Source organism: Pygocentrus nattereri, chromosome 9 (assembly GCF_015220715.1).
Source record: "Pygocentrus nattereri isolate fPygNat1 chromosome 9, fPygNat1.pri, whole genome shotgun sequence".
NCBI lineage: Eukaryota > Metazoa > Chordata > Actinopteri > Characiformes > Serrasalmidae > Pygocentrus > Pygocentrus nattereri.
This window is the reverse complement of record NC_051219.1, coordinates 19,861,074-19,878,077: the sequence shown is the minus strand read 5'-3', so window position 1 is coordinate 19,878,077 and position 17,004 is coordinate 19,861,074.

Genomic DNA, 17,004 nt, shown 5'->3' with positions numbered 1-17,004 from the left:
TGCACAGTGAGTGCCGTGGCTTGTTCACCCTTTCCTGTCTCTCCCTCACCATTGTGCTGCTTTCCCAATAGCCGGAAGAGGAGAAAGAACACTGATAGTGCTTGAATCTGTGACTGAGCAATACCTGAGAGCTCAAAGGAAATGCCACAGAGTTAATGTGTAGAGCGGTTGAGTAAGAAGGTTGTAAACAATGGCACATTTGATGTGTTGGAAGACACATCAAACATGTTTGCTAGACAAAGTGATGGATCTGATGACATCAGAAAAAGCATTTAGATCCTGCATGTGAGAGTACACTCAAAAGTAAAGGTGCTAAAGCGAATTCTTTGGCCATAATGTTGAGCAGGTAAATCACCAAACTGTCGTGGGAACTGGCCCTTGAGAACTGGAGTTGTGCGTAATCAACTATCAAAACCACCAAAAAAGGTAATTCAGTTATAAACAAAATTCAAAATAAAATGGTTTGGCTGATTTTATGTATGAAAAACTATTTTGCAACTTTAAAAATTCTCAACTCACTGAAAAACTGCAAAATCTTCCTTCCTCAAATGTCAGGCGGCACAACCAAAGGCAAATTACTTTTATTTTGATATTTTTACAAAAGAGGGGTCACGGTATTGCATTATTAAAAAGACCCCAAGTGAGCTTCATGGTGCGATGCCAAGGTCAGTAGTCCTTTCACCAATGAAAAAAGGTGAGTTTTCAGTCATCGTTGGAATCTTGTCAGACTGATATTGTGAGCTCAGGAAAACCATGAAATGTTTTACATTTTGCAACAGTTTACAGCAGCCTACAGCACTAGTGTAGTATGGGTTTACATTGCTGCTTACTTAACTTCTCTGGTCTTCCTTCTCTCTTCCATCAGTTTTTGTTGGAGACAACATTAAAATTCACAAATAAATTATTATACCAGAGAATTCAGTAACAGCTGTTTTTGAGGTAATATTTTGTCTTTCACAAAATTGTTCGTAACGTTAGCTCACTTAGCTACTGAAATGCTGCTAGTTTCACAGAGCTGATGTTAGTAAACTTTACCCAAGACCAGCTAGCATGTCATGCTACTAGTCCGCCATGCTAATATTTATCAGAATCAACATTCACATTTGTTTTCAATCATAACATGTAGTTTTACTACACATCATATTGGGATGTCTGACTGCAGGAGACTTGAACGTGGTGGTATTTCATGGTGATATCCATAGAAACAGACTGCAACTAACCAATTAAAATGAATTGGCTCTGTAGTGTCCTTCAGTAAGTATTTTTTTGGTTAAAAACACAGTGCATGTTATACACAGTCAGTAAACAACAGTGTGGTAATCATGCCTTTATGCATGACTACCTCACTGATGCAATAGAAAAACCACTTTTGGTTTCATCATTTTAGGAAAAGTGATGTGTGAAGAATCTTACAGTTTATAGAATTGCCACATAATATCAAGTTTCCCCAAAATCATACACCATTTAGGAGCCTTTCATTTTAAGAACGTACAAAGCAAGCATGGCTGTATGAAAGACTTTAAGCTTTAAAGTTCCCCTGAGCCAGTTCAAAACAATCTCCAAATCAAAATCAAGGAATGTAATTGGTTATACTTTTGGTTATAATGTACTGTAAGACAGCTTCTCAGTCTAATGAGACATTCTGTGGAATATCTCATTCATCTTCCTTAATGCCACGTATGTTGCCTGGTCAAGACTGGGCAGCCCTTCTAATTGCCCCTTTCTTCTCCTTCCTCCTCTTTCAAACACAGACCCTGATGACTTTTCCATGGCAACGGCAGATGAGGTATCCACTGAGCCTGCAAATAAATGTAATGAAGAAAGAGAGAGAAAAGAAAAAAGAAACAGACTTAGAGGACCAGGAAACCTGTGGAATTAAGTAGTCAACAGATTGAAGGTGAAGGCTAATTATAGGAGCCCCAGTTTTAGCACAGACTCTCAACACGCTGGTAATTTTGACTGTTGGCATCCCAGGAGTAGCTACAACTAGACTCACTCCAGCTAAAAATGGCTACTGCAGATAAACAGTTGAAGTAACATGATATGGTTCAGCTGTTTGCTACCACACACTCTTAAAAATAAAGGTGCCAAAAGGTTTTTATTTAAGCAATGCCACTGAACAATCATCTTTGATGAAGGTTGTTTCATTTGCCATATCTGCAGCATGAAATGGCCTTGAAGTACAGAGAACTGGTTGCCTCAATGCACGTTGCCCATACACTTCTATTCTGCGGTACATAGTACACCCTTAAGCTTTTTAAATACCTAAAATCCTTGCAATTGCTCATATATATATATATATATATATATATATATATATATATATATATATATATATATATAATGCAAAATGTGTTTGTTTTCTCATTGAGTGAATGGATAGAGTACTGAGAGTAAGGCAGGTCACTGGGCCTCGTGACTCTATAGTGTCAGTCAGAAATGTAGGGTTCAACCTGCACTGCCTGCTGCCAGCAGAGGGCATTGGCAGCAAGGCGCCCAGCCCACACCATCTGCTACCAGCAGAGGGCATTGGCAGCAAGGTGCCGTGGACCAATTGGGCTAACCCGACGCACTTGGGAGCTTCCCTATTTAAGGTGTTGGCAAACGCCAATGTTTGTGACACCTTTGTAGAGGGGTGACCGTTACGGTACATAGTCTTTGAAAAGAAAAAGAAAAGAAAAGAAAAGAGACATGAGAAATCCAAGTTGTGCAAAGGTGTTTGCTCCTGGAAGAGCAAACCGGTTGCACCAAAAGCTGACCTTCCTCGTGCACTCGCAGAGGAAGCGCCTTGTTTCTTTTTGTTTACCTTTCCTTTCACCTTTCGCTAACTCAGCCTTTGTTTGAGCACGCCTTAGTTTGCTGTTTTTTGACCCCCTCATTTCCGCCTTCCTTGAGGTGCCTTGCCCATACACTCCAGTGGCGCAGTGGTAATGCCACAGACTGCCCACCATTGCGGTGGTTTGAACCTTGGTCTGGGTCACCTCATTAGCAGCGACGTCAAACACACACTCCGTTGCCCCATATATCTCTTTACTTCTTTTTGTTTTTTGCTGGGTTTCAGTTCTGCACTTGGGTCCTCCCCGCCGTCCCGTAACAAGAAAGTGTATTTTTTCCCTCAAACTAGACTTTTCAGTCCAGGTTGGAAAAAGAGCTCATTGTGATGCCAACCATCATTAGTACTTCTTATGCACCGATTGTGTTTAAATGGCACCATTCATATCTGCTGCCTAAGGATGCCCTTTACTCATCTCCCTCACTTTAGTCGTGTTGCAAGTGACGTAACAACCTCATATCTATAACATTAAAGTCCAAATGTTAAACTCTGAATAGTCTCTACGCTTCCCTTAGGAGAATGGGGAAAGAATTCAAAAATGAAATGTGAGGAGGTATGAAGAGCATATGTATGTGTGTCCTCTGACCACTGATGAAGGACTAGAGGAAGACCAACACAAACTGTGCAGCAGCAGATCAGCTATCAACTCTGACTTTACGTCTACAAAGTAGACTTACAAACTCAGAGTGTCTTATAGAGTGGGCAGTGTTTAAAAACTCCAGCAGTGCTGCTGTGTCTGATCCACTCGTACCAGCACAACACACACTAACGCACCACTGCCACCACATCAGTGTTACTGCAGTGCTGAAAATGATCCACCACCCAAATAGTACCTGCTCTGTGAGGATCCAGTGGGGTCCTGACCACAGAAGAACAGGATAAAAGGGGGCTAACAAAGTGGACTACAGTCTGTAATTGTAGAACTACAATGTGCACCTATACTTTTACATTTATGGCATTTTTAGCAGACGCTCTTATCCAGAGCGACGTACAATTTGATCATTTTACATGGGTAGGCCAAGGTAGTGTTAGGAGTCTTGCCCAAGGACTCTTACTGGTATAGTGTAGTGTGCTTACCCTGGTGGGGGACTGAACCCCAGTCTACAGTATAGAAGACAAAGGTGTTTACCATTACACTACACCAACCACACCTATATAGTAAGTGGAGCTGATAAAATGGACATGAGCATAGAAACAAGGAGGTGGTCATAATGTTATGCCTGAATGGTGTATATCAGTGTAATAAAAGCCTTCAGATTGTGTGTGTTTTGTAGTAAATGATACACACTACTTCCTACAGTACCATCAAATAGAATCCTCTGAGATGCATTCTTAGGCTGTCAGCAAAATATGAACTGCTGCACATAACTTCACAATCAGGACTCCTTTAGCGTCTGTTTGCACCATAAATCACAGGCTTTTCTGAGAGAACATAAACTCCTGAGCATGATTTTTCCAGTTAACACGCACTTAGATTAACCATGGGAAATTTCCTTTTCTAAGTAAGGGAGGCAAGTCTGTGTTCACATCTCACTCAAGCAGCATACACGTAACAATGGCTGGGAGTAGAAAAACACAATGGCTGCCATGACAGCTGAGAAAACATTGTGGCGGCCCCGTTATTGTATACCAGACTCTGCCACCCCTTGGTTTATACCTAGAGCAAAGGGGAGATCTGAGCGCAGTAAATTCACAAACGCAGGTTCAGGAAAATACAAAAATACAATCTGCATTAAGAAAGCTGAGGTCATACACTAACTGTCAGTTCAGTTTATAAAACAAAGCATACAAATAAAAACAACCAGTACTAGAAAAAATATTCACAGGGCTACTCAAGCCTTGGCCTATTAGAAAACACTAAGGGAAGATTATTCTTTCAATGACACGTGAATAGATTCAAAAAAGAAAAAACACCATTCCAGCAATACATGCTAATCACTCCAAATACATTGCACTGCAAATTTCTACCATTCTACTGAACACACCAATCCCTCCCCAAACATTCCTCAGTCCCAAACTCCCTGGACTAGCTTTAACCTAACATAGACTGGAATAAAACTAAAGGAAAAGTAATAGTAGTAAAAATAACTAAAAGAAGTTGCAATCCCTCTAGCCAGTGGCTCACAATACACTCAATACCCGTTTGCAGAGGGCAGCTTAGACAATAAAAGACTTTCTTTAAAAGAAAAAACTGCCACCAGGACTCCAAGGTGTTTGTATATATGCCTGCCCCAGGACCCCAGGTAGGTCTGTTCACGCCTGCTCCCATCCTAATTACTGACGTAGCCCACAGAGAAAAACACAAGCAGAAGGTGTTATACTACACAGGCCACACATGAGTTTGGAGAAAGCAGATTACAATGCTTGTCATTTTTACACAGTACTACAAACCTTCAGTGATTTGGCATAATGCATTTTACTATAGAGGCCTGCAGCTGACTAGCACGTGCACGATCCCAACAGTACTTTTCTTAGTGGTGGACAAATTACGGCTATTGTTGTTACTAATTAGCTGTGATGCTAATTCTATGCATGATGTTTTAATATTACTAAAAGTTCTAACAGATTTTTAGAGATGACTGTGTTAGATTTGAAGAAGCAGTTTATGTTTATCCATAAATTCCCTTTAGTCATATTGAAATCAGGCTTTTATAGGAGGTTAGTGACAGGCTTATATTTGTTCAGAAATGTTACTCCAGGTTGTACGAAACAGTAAAATCAGGAAGTGTTCCCATTAAAGTTCTATTTTAGGGTGACGATAATGCAAATTTTGCATTCTCTGTATTTCATAGTTTGGCTTAAAGCTATACACTTAGTTGCCAGTTTACACCTACATTATATCTACATTTAATGGCCATTTTATCAGGTACACTACCTGTATAGGTATACTTTGTAGGTTTCCAATTTCTAACTGTAGCAGTCTGTTGGCACACCATTGAACCACCACTGACAAGATATTATTAGGTGGTGGACGATTCTCAACACAGTTTGTAACACTACTGTATGGCAGTGTGTGGTATGAATGTCTCAGATATAGCTGTGTGGCTGAGGTTTAAAACACCTCAATGTTACTGCTGGGTCAAGAATAGTCTGCCAGCCAAAAATGTCCAGTCAAAAGCAGTCCTGTGGTCAGAAACTGACCACTAATGAAGGGCTAGGTTATGACAGATTGTGCATGGAAAAAGGTGTGCCAGAAGTACAACAAGATGGGTGTCTAATACAGTGTCTAGCAAGCGTAATATTATTATTTTTTTATTATTATTAGGCGTCATCAAGTCGATTCTGACTGCTGGTGACCATATAGATGGTGTTATGTGAGTATATCCTGCCTTCACATAACCAAATGAAGTTAGCCTTAGCCCCACATCTAAACTGTGAAATGCACACTGTCCAGAAGCAGTAACTGAGGAAAAAAGAGTAGAATGTTAAAAAGAATGAAATGTATACCAATCAACCTTTCTACCTCATAAAAGAATACAACACAATAAATACGTTACATTTTTATAATTAAACTATGCCTGGGGCCCAAATTTTGGTGCAACACCCCTGAGCGTCAGTCCTATTGTGGTACCTTTTCATTGATGGGTGGAGTAGTGAGCACTGACAAATTGTGCAGCAACCCTTACAAGAAGTCACATGTAAAACAAACACTTGTGGTTTTTGCACACTCCACATGAGAAAAATGTGTTCACACGTAAAAAAAAAAAACTGCATGATTTCCTGTAAACACATGGTTTTTGTGCACTTGCAAAATATGTAACTTTTATGTAAGGGAACAGGTGGGCTACAAAGTATACCTACATAGTAGGTGTTTCTGATGAAAAGCACAAAGTAAACTGGAAACTTAGTATATGTGACTGCATATGAGCAAAATAACACTATTCCTTCTTTATTTTGATGACAAAAGCTGAAGTGCAGTAAATAAACTATGAGCTGAATGGGTTGAAGAATTGGTGCCACCAAATTACTACCATATGAAATAGATTATGTCACTGTAAATAGGACCATACTATCAAAGCATGAGAAACAAAGAAGGAACTAAACAAAGGCAGAACATGACAAAATGGCCCACCTATGCTGCAAGGACAGAGAAAAACAACATTTCAGCTGAATAACAGTTCACAGTGCTCTTCCTGAACTACAACATCCGGATTGGAAACTTTCACCGTGTGTAGAGCTTCCCTAACAACCAAATCGTTTGAAAACAACATGTTGTACACACCATACACATTTGTCTCTGTTTTTCATCTCTCTCTCTCACTCTCTCTCTCTCTCTCTCAAATTCTTGAAAATTCCTCATTGTAACATGAAACATTCTCAATTCTACTATCAAATACTGTCCACTTAAATCCTGTCGTGTATCTCATCTATTTTTTTCTTAATTAGATGAAGTCTTTGTCATATCCACAAACATATTTTACAGATGAATAAACCCTCTTTAGGTTTAAGAACTCTTTGAAAACAATTTAGGGAAGCTGTCATCTGCATAGTTTTTACACTAAGCAAAAAGTTGCTTATAGAGGAAAATGAAAGTGCCTGCTGGGTAATTTATGTAGTTAAATAACGAATTTTGGGCAAACACCTCTCTCATTGCCACATCTCACTGGGTCATTAAAATGTATTTAATGAATAGTTTTTCCTTCTTACCAGTAATAATATTGGTACAGTTGTAATGTGTGTACTTTATTTGTACTAAATGACCCCAGGCACGCTAACAGGGAGACTTCATTAACCCCCAAATGAATCACATGTTAAATCCTAGACAAACATTGCTTTTAATTCATGGTAGGAAGTGCTCAAAGCCCTGTATTAACTGGGAAGCAGTGAACACAAAATTAGTTTTTATGAGCGCGCTGCAGCAGGTGCAGACACGTTTTCACCGTAAACATTTGATTTTTGTCTTTCAAGAGCCAGTAACTCATGTCCAATGTGCACTGTATAAATGAGCTTGGCTCAGTCTCCACTGTTGTCAGGTCCTTTCTACTTTACAAGGCCTTACTGACTTTGCCAGTTTGCAGGCCACGTCTGATGTGAATTGTGCACGGTGATGTCAGAGAACAGTTGTGGGAGAGGTGGGAAGAATGACATCATCTCATTAACGCTTCATGCATTTAATAATTTCTATGAAAGGCTTCTTGAGCTGGGGTCAGATACACGCATAGCTGAGTAAAGCACGCGAGCATTCATTGGCAGCTCTACTGGGAAACTGTAAGACGGGTGCCAAAGGATTCCTCTGCTGAGAGATATGGTTTCTATTATGCTTTTTCAGGGTGATCTATCTCACTCTCTTAACTGGCCTCAGTTTCAGTATGGTGAGATCATGCCTTGATCACTGGATGACGGGGGAGATAAGAAGTGGACAGGAGGAGAGCTTGCACGAGTGAGAAGTTCCTGAAGGGTGGTGTTCATGAGAAATGCTAGTGATCATGAGAAATGCTATCCATGGGAAAGCTCTTTCTCAGATTTTCACTTTTAGGGAGGCAGAAGGCCTTGACACAGCATCAAGATTGTGGTCAGACAGGCAGCTTTGAATGGGATGTTTTCAAAGTATGGGTGGAGAATGTTATAGATCTCATCTTGTCACACTGGCATTAAATTATTAGAAAGAAAAGTCTTCTGATCACTTGAAGGGCAGAGTGGAGCACAACTTAAGACAGAGATTTTCTAAAATATTCATTATTTTTATTTATAATCTACATAAAACCTATGCGTCTCTTCTACAAATGAAAAAACAAACTTAATGTTGAGCACTTACAGTTTGCAAACAGTTTAGCTGAAAGTGCCATGAGTGGAAATATACCAATAGGTGGGGTCATTTGTAACAAGTTGACAGACCAATTGTAACATTTATTAAGAAAGCCTGGCAAATTAATGCAAATGCATTTGATACAGTTCAATTCTATGCTCTTTAAATTGAATGAGCTTTTCAGTCACAATTACATGACAAACATAATATATGCATCAAAGTAAATGTGAGACATACAGGTCCACTCTGAGGATAACAGGTCAGGAAGCTGGGCTGGAGATGTACAGTACTGGCCAGAAGGTGAAAGAGTTCAAAATTCAGACAAATGATTGCAGAAACATTGAAACATTGATTAACATGTATACAAATGAATTCAGAGTGGATTGATATGACATGTTCAGTCCTAAAGAAATTTGCCAAATTAGAACTGTTCACAGCAGTGTTTAATACCACTGAATGCTCCCTCTCAAAAAAAAATCTAAAACCCTACATTATATTGAAAATAGTACAAAGACAATCTATCGAATGTTGAAACTGAGATTTTTTTTTCAAAATATATGCCCTCTTATACTATCTTATAGTATTTGATGCCATGAACACATTTAAAAAAAGCTGGGATGGGGGCCTGTATACCACTTTGCTGCATCGCCTCTTTTTTTAAACAATACTAGGTATGTGTTTGGGAATCAAGAAGATTAACTGCTGTAGTTTAGAAGGGGAAATGTTTTCCCATTCTTGCTTCATATAGAATTTGAATTTTCAAAAGTTCAGGCTCTCCCTTGTCATATTTCTCATTTAATAATGCATTAAATTCAGCAGGTGACAGGTCTGGTGTGCAGGAAGGCCAGTTTAGTGCCTAGACTCTTTTACTGTTAATTCATGTTGTAATACATGCAGAATGTGTTTGGCATGGTCTTCCTGAAATAAACAACGCCTGCCCTGAAAAGGGCTTTGTCTGGATGGCATCATATGCTGCTCTAAAACCTGCATATATCATTCAGCATTTATGGTGCCTTCACAGATGTGCAAGTCACCCATGCCATATGTCCATGTAATGATTTCCACTGCAGAATTGTGCCTGTTTTATAGAATTGTCTCCTGTTTTAATGTAGTGTGAGCCTGAAGATCACAGCCAGCCAGTATTGGTTTATTGGAATGCTCTTTTGTACCTAATCATGTTGCAGACTTTTTGCCAATTAACCTGATTACTTGTGAGCAGTTTTTTTTTGTGTTACACAACTTTCCCAGTCTTTTTTGGTCATGCCACAACCTTTTTTAAATGTGTTGCTGGCATCAAATTCAAAATGCCCATATATTTCTCAAAAAACAATAAAAATTTTCAGTTGCAACATATCGCATATCTGTTTTTTCTTTCTCCTGTAAAGTTATCATTTTGTAGATACAAGGTTTTCTTCCAACAACAGCGATATGTTGTCTTTGTACTATTTTCAATTAAATATATGGTTTAAATGATTTGCATTTCATTGCATTTGGTTTTATTTATATTTTGCACTGCATCCCAACTTTTTTGGAAACAAGGTCGTGGAAGGACCACTTCCTTTGAGCCCCAGAGAAAGACACGAAGCCTTCTGAGGAAAGAGAAATGGAGGGGTGTATTGAGGGGAATGGAGAGTATGTGTTCTTAGGTTTTGGGCTAGTGGGGGTTGGAAACAGTATGGGGGTGTGCGAGGAATGTTAAGTCAGAGAAACAGAGGATGCACACTTCCCTTCTCAATATCATATTGCACCCTGAAACAGATGAATGATTTATTTCAGTCAGCAAGTGGCATTAAATGTCATACCTTTGATCATTCATGCAATATTAATAAATACTAAATGTATATATATATTAATCACATTAAATTAATCTTCAGTTTGTGGAACATACTGCACGGTGTATATGCGGAGATGTTATAATATTTATTTTTAAATTCTTCCTAAAGTCCTAACAATTTCACCTCTTACTAATATACACTTTAAAACACATAGTCATCATGAATAAACACGAGAGGGAAAATTTTTATTTCATCATACACAATGTCACATTTTCCTGGAGCCGTCGTGGAAATTTATGCCAGACTGTGGCTGTGTGGGCTTGGAAGGATGTTTGCTTTATGGTGAATGGATGTTAAGAGCATTGTCCAGTTTGAAACAGGAGGTTGACCAGACAGCCAATAATTTGTTTCACTCTAATAACATTTTGTGCCATCAATATATAAATATAAAATGTAAGTCTAATCTAATCTCATTTTGTTGTTTAGATATTTAATAGTGTATTGCAAAGGACTACCACAATATAAATGTATTAGTTATATGCTTTCGATATATTTTAAAGTATAAATAGAAAATATCTTCACGCGCACACACACAGACGCACGCACGCACACACACACACACACACATTTTCTAAACTGCTTATTCTTCTGGGTTGTGTGTCCGAGGATGCTGGGCAGAGGGCAGGATACACCCTGGACAGGTTGCCAGACCATCGCAGGGCAGATTTTGATCTTGTCAATATATTATTTTTTGTATGTTGATAAACTCTATCCTAAGAAGATGTTTACCGACGTCTTGCATTGTAATGGATAAAGTGATCATTTAGCTTAATGAATCTTGCTGCTATTTAAGGTATTGTTTAATGATGTACCATTGTTTTCTTGCATACTAATAACAACCAATTAAAAGAGTGGCTCATAAAGTTGACATATGTATGACACCAGGGCCTTTTTGGTTTCTATACAGACCCAGCTGTTGTGGGGTTCTATGGCTGGGTGGTGTTAGTTTAGGGCTGTGATACCTCATTAGGGTAGAGTTCCTGTTTGGAGTGAATGGGCTAGGTGTGGAGAGAGGCATGACAAGGGGCCTGTGATTACTTCAATTGGCCTTTGGAAAGTGGAATTGTGCTGGGCAGACAGCAGAAGGAGCAAACTGCTCCGGACACAGATGTGGACTGCATCACATGTCATGAATGGGAGATTTTACTATGGGCCTGAAAACTTTCACAAGCTATCATTGTATAAAGTCCAGATATCCCATACATATACTATTCTTCATTATAACTACTTCTACTCATTCTCATGCCTGAAAGTAGAGATGCTTAATGCAATTCTATAGGCCTACTGCATCTACCTGCATCACTACCAATAAAATAGAACTAAACTTTATTGCTTTACTTTATGATTGATTGGTTTAATTCAGGTTATCAATCAGGCTGCTCTCTGGGAGCAGAGCACTCATAGGATTCTGTGAGAAGGTTCAAGACACATACATCTCACAATATATGAAACACTGAGGGACTGCTATGAGACAAAAGAATGAAGCACCATAGCTTTGTCTCAAGCTGTTTGGGGGAGATGAATCTATAAAATATGTTCTGCGGTCTGTGGACACAAAAATAAATTGCTGTATAACTTTTACATAATGTTATGTTTCTTCACAATTGCGCATCACATTTATAACAATACTTCTTTAAAGAAGTCCATGAATTGGAGTGGTCTTCAGAGAAAAGTAGGCCTTTTAGGGCATTATTACAAATAATCCTTTTTGTTACCTACTGTTTACTGTACATAGGATAAAACACTGAGAATTTCACATTAAAGTGCCATACGCTTAAGGTGTAGTAAAGAAACCAGAGAAAAAAGTTACTCATATGCTAAGTCCAGCATGTTTTCGTAGTTCATAACCCTGTAATTGAATTCTGTGTAAAAGGAAGTGTAGCATTAAACATATTCAGATGTGAAACAATCCTCTGGAATGCTCTGACCTGCAGCTAGAGGGAGACGAGAAATGGAAGGGTTGACCATTGCTTCCCCCCTGCTTTGTGCAGAGCTCTTGGGTTCCACAGTGGTCATTTCACTCCAGGATGAGGCTAGGTCTCGGGTTACGGGTGGGAAAAATTGCTCAGCACGGGCTCAACAGGTGATAGAGCATCCAGAAAAAGGGGGCTGTCATAATAAAGGGGCCCACTGCCTGCTCTTCAGCAGGGATCCCTAGCCTGTAATTAATTACCATTTGGGATGAGCTCATGCTGTTATTTATAGTGCTCCCCTGGGTGTGATGGGGGCTCAATGAAAAGAAGGGAGATGGAGACAGGCTTTAAGAGCAGAGGATGTCTGGGCTTTGAGCAGGAGAATGTACTTCAGCTGCAGTCTAAAAATGAAGGTTCTAAAAATGATTCATGGATTGAACATATGGTGCTAGGTAAAACCTTTAATAAGTATAGAACCTTTAAACATTATGTATGTTTAAAAAGATTCTTCATGCTCACACATGTAGTGTACAAAAATGTTCTTTTGAAGAACTGTTCATTAATAGGTTTGTCTATGGCACCTGTCTTCTTTTGGCACTTTTTTGAGAGTGTGTATTGAACAGTTGTAGTCACTGGAATGGTGATGAAAAGTATGTTGTTTCTTTACAGAGTATGTAATTATTTTTTATTTTTCATTTCATTTATTTATTTTTTTTAAACATACAAAACATGTAAAACAACAGCAATAAAAAATGGAAGACAGAGAAAAAAACCAACAACAACAACAACAAAACAATTATTATATTTGTACCCTCAGAGAATGAATGGAGCTTTAGCTATTTGTTATACCTGCCATATAAATTTTGTTGTGTGTGTGTGTGTGTGTGCACGTGTGAGACCAGGAACATTTGGATAAAGGCACCATAGTTAGGCCTAAAAGCCTTTGGAAGTTAAGGTGGTTGTAGAATGTTGTTTAGGGTTGACCATGTTTTTTCGTATTTGTGAGATTTGTTTTTGAGAGATGCTGAGATTTTTTCCATTGCTGTGCTCTATTAGAAGGTTGATCACCGCTGATCACCATTGATTGATGGTGATCTTTTTTCTTGTTTTCCAGTTTGTCAGTCTTTTTAGCGATGGGTAGCACCACCAAAAGTGTTCTGTTTTCTTACTTGTTTAGATGCACTGATGATGTGTCACCTAACAGACAGAGTGATGGGGATGAGGAGATGGGCTGTTACAATACAATGTAACAATGGAGTTCTTGATTGGTGTGCAATACCACAAAGCATGTATTAACATTTACATTTACAGCATTTAGCAGATGCGCCAGAGCGACTTACATGAAGTGCTTTGTCTATCTAGAGAAAGTATCTTTGCTAGTTACAAATAGCATAGAGAAAAGACAGTCCTGAGCTGAGATACTACTAGAAACAAAAAGTCACTGTAGATACCGAGAGGAAAAGGAATTTAACACAGAACTCTGTGCCATTCAATGCAATGCAATAAAATACAATACAATAAACTACAATACACAGTGCAATACAATAAAATATAAGTGCAGCTTATAATTCAATGCTCATTTAAGTGCTGTGTAAAGAGATGTGTCTTCAGTCTGAGGTCTCCCTGAGTTCTGTGCTTCTGTAATGTAACTAATTTGATCCTGGGTGGTTTATTTTTCCAGTAACATTTGGAGATAATAGAGTCTAAGGTTTTGAACCAGGTAGAGTGAGGCTGAATTGGAATCATTGAGAAAAAATAGTTTACTTTTGGTAATACGATCATTTTGATTGTAGATATTCTGCCAATAAGGGATAGTGGAAAGTTCATCCAGCATTTGAGGTCATTATTTACAGTTGAGTGTAATGGGTTAAAATTGAGTTTAAGCAACTGACAGCTGGGAGGAAATTTTGATGCCCAGATAAGTGACGTACTGGGTAGTCAAGGGGATAGGAAGAGACTGTGCTACAGTATCTGATAAGCTTATGTTGATTGGTAGTATAATAGTTTATTCCAATAATTTAGTCCAGTTAATAGGGTAATTGGAGATTTTGGAGTATTTTTCAATAATTTGTATGGCTTGAAGAATTGATGTGCGGGGATTCTGCAAAAACAGTAGGATGTCATCTGCATATAAACTGATTTTGTGTTCTACAGTTTGGGTTTGGATACCTTTTATGTTTGTGTTTTGTCGTATAGCTGCTGCCAATGGTTCTATAAAAATTGAGAATAGGATGAGTGAGAGGGGGCATCCTTGCCTAGTACCTCTGTACAGTGTGTAATTTGGTGATATTAGTCCATTAGAATTAACTGTGGCCTTGGGTGCAGTGTAAAGAATTTTTATCCAGTTAATAAATTATTCTCAGAACCCTATTTTGTGCAAAGAGTATGTAATTATATAGATATGCATTTATATGTGTTTTGCTTGAATGTGAGGGAATGCAGGATATAGCTTTTGTCCTAGTGGTTTACATAATTTTTCCATTGGCACTGCTAAGGGGTGTGGCGTGGAGCAAGGAGGTGGATGCATACGCTGAGATAAGCAACTATTATTAAGGGCAAATCCAGGGTCATAGTCAAGCCGGTCCAGGTTCAAACAGCCAACACGGAGAGAAGGAGGGACAGACACGACAAAATGAAAACAGGATCAAACATACAAACAGTACAACCAGAACAAAGAACAACTTTACAACAGAACACATGGACAAGACTGGGAGGGGCCAATAGTGACAAGGGGTAAAGAATGGCCTATCTTCTTTGAATTATAAAGTGTTGCATCCTAAAAAAGAAAAACAATAAATAATACAGAATGAAATGAAATGAAATTAATGGAACATTTGTTTAAAGGCCTCACAACACCATGTGCTGAAAAAAATGCCTTTGTGAGACCATTAAATGAATATTTGAAGGAAATTATAGTAGCGTTGTCTGTTTTTTTCTAGCCTTGGTTAACATTTAAAGGCTGAAGCAGCCATCAATCCAGCTGCCATAAAATTCTGCGGCATTCTAGAAGTTCCTCTTAAATTAGAATGTGTTGGTAATTGCCAGAGGATCCAATTTACTTCATGATTGTGGATAAGCCTCCTTGGACAAGAAATAATCAACAGTGCATATATATCAAAAATTGCTGGGAAAAAAACACTGCATCAGCAAGTTATGGGCCAGGACAATTCTGCAACTCCTCACAGCTCCTCCAGTTAAAAAATAACCCATAATGGGCTCTTGGAAGCGAAGCCATAAAAGATACACTTTTGGTTCTTTTTAAAAAAAACATTTAGTGGTAGTTTAAAGGAAACAGTTTTGTAAATGAGATATGCAAATGTGAAGGTCCTTTTCAAATCATAAAAGTAAATGATAAAATAAAGGATTTTGAAAAGGATTGCCCACTGTAGATGCTTTGTAGATCCCACCAAACTTCACCCAAACTTCCACAACTCAAGCCTGAATGCTAATTATAGCTTTAACCTAAACCCAAAACGTAACCCTAACCTTAGCAGCCCTGGTCCTAATCCTAACCCTAACTTACTCAACCTTGTTGAGTTTCACCAAATAAAGTGGGTAAAGTTTCTATGCAAATTAAGTGTTTCTTAAAACTGCACATACAAAAAAGATTATTTTTAAGCATGTAGTCTCAGCTCGTTTCATATAGCACTATTTGTACTTTGTTCTCTAGTAGAGCCATAACCTTCAGCAGGGCATTGCGCTCTTAAGTGGTAGTAGTGGTATTGGTGTTGGGGGGATTTGAAACCCAGCATGATTGGAATTCAGGGTCATTGCTACACTCCTCACTGAGTCCACTTTGATTTACTACCCTTCCGGCATGCAGAGATTTAGAGTGTCATGCAATGGGCTCTTCATCTCCATCTCTCGGCCGTGCCTTTTATCGGTTGATCCTGTGCCTCTTTCTCTCTCTCTTTGCTTCCCCCTCCCCAAAGAGACATCCTGCGGTCTTCATTTATCTAGGTCCCCCAAAGCTGAGCTGACAAATGAATTCCTGAGGACTTCAGAGGCTAGAGGCTCAAATAGCAGCAGATTTACACTACTGCCCAGCTGGCCCATGGCCAAAAGAACTGATAAAACAATTGGAGTGGTAACCTCATCTTTCCTCCTCACGGCTCAGCACATAAGCAGGGTGAGGAACAGACTTTAGCTGCCATAAATTCTCAGGCCACAATAAGAGGGAGAATGAGATGTTGTGGTTTGAGCAAATAATTAACTGTCCTGGTACCAGCAGCATCTGAATGTTTAAAGCATACTGCTTCACCACTTTTAAATATGGCTGGCCTATCAATGAAGTCACAGGTACACTATGTTGCCAAACGTTTTCACTCACCTATCCAAATAATTGAATTCAGGTGTTCCAATCACTTCCATTGCCGCAGGTGTACAAAACCAAGCACCTAGGCGTGCAGACTGCTTCTACAAACGTGTGAAAGAATGGGTTGCTCTCAGGAGCTCAGTGAATTCCAGCATGGTACCGTGATAGGATGCCACCTGTGCAAGTCCAGTCATGAAATTCTCAGTACTAAATATTCCACAGTCAACTGTCAGTGGTATTATAACAAAGTGGAAGCAATTGGGAACGACAGCAACTCATCCATGAAATGGTAGGCCACATAAAATAACAGAGCAGTGTCAGCGGATGCTGAGGCACATAGTACGCAGAGATCATCAACTTTC